The sequence below is a fragment of the Dipodomys spectabilis genome, unplaced genomic scaffold, assembly GCF_019054845.1.
Source record: "Dipodomys spectabilis isolate Male_0828 unplaced genomic scaffold, ASM1905484v1 ptg000234l, whole genome shotgun sequence".
Lineage (NCBI taxonomy): Eukaryota > Metazoa > Chordata > Mammalia > Rodentia > Heteromyidae > Dipodomys > Dipodomys spectabilis.
In genome coordinates, this window is record NW_024870911.1 from 7,348,047 (window position 1) to 7,349,003 (window position 957).

Consider the following 957-nt stretch of genomic DNA (forward strand, 5'->3'; position numbering starts at 1 on the left):
GTCTGGCCCTTCTCCTTATGAGGAAAGACTAAGGCAGGTCATTTGAGTGTTATAATATCGAAAGGGAGGTGTTTCTAAAATAACAATATGGCCAGCAGCCCTGGCTTGTAGCTACAGAAGTTCTGCTTTCTGGCTGAGCTTTGTCTTATTGCAAAGCAGAAAGAAGAAGTGGCTAAAGAATTAAGGTTCTTTTTTTTGGGGGGGGGGAGTCCGGTTGTGGGGCCTGAACTCTGGGTCTGGGCGCTGTCCCCCAGCTCTTCAGTTCAAGGCTAGCGCTCTATCACTTGAGCCACAGCGCCACTTCCGGCTTTTTTCTTTTTGCTTATGTGGTGCTGAGGAATGGAACCCAGGGCCTCATGCATGCAAGGCAAGCGCTCTACCACTGAGCCACCTTCCCAAACCCAAGAATTAAGTTTCAATTAGCAATAATTGCGCCTCGGATAAACCTCATTGGCTACGATACTGCCACCGCGCAAAGCTAAGAATTAAGATTCTTAATAAAAGCATTATCAATAACAAAAGTCTCTTGCAATGTGAAGTTTGTTTTGTCTGAAAAATATCCCAAAGTTGATAGGATTTGGAAGGATGATATGATTGCTTTTCCAGTTTTCACTTTATGGAAAAAGAAATCTTTGGTCAAGTTGAATGGGATAAGAAGGCCACATCAACTCCATCTGCCTACAGAATCAATTCAGTTTAGTTGCCATCCCAACATGGTCTTTCTCATATGAAGAGGAATTTATCGAATGGCGATTAGGAGAGAGTATGTTGTAGATTCCCCTTGGCGATGAGGTAATGGGGATGCAGCTCTGCTGTCTCTTGATTCTACACAGCTACAGCGGTGGCGAGCAGATATAAAAGTGTGAAAGGGCCAGGTGCTGGTGGCTCATGCCTGAAATCCTATCTACTCAGGAGGCTGAGATCTGAGGATCAAGGTTCAAAGCTAGCCCGGGCAGG

General features: G+C 45.2%; 1 pseudogene; it reads right to left on the minus strand.

The window, feature by feature from the left end:
- Positions 1-397: 397 nt before the first annotated feature.
- On the minus strand, positions 398-480 carry LOC122124453 (annotated as a pseudogene).
- Positions 481-957: the final 477 nt, after the last annotated feature.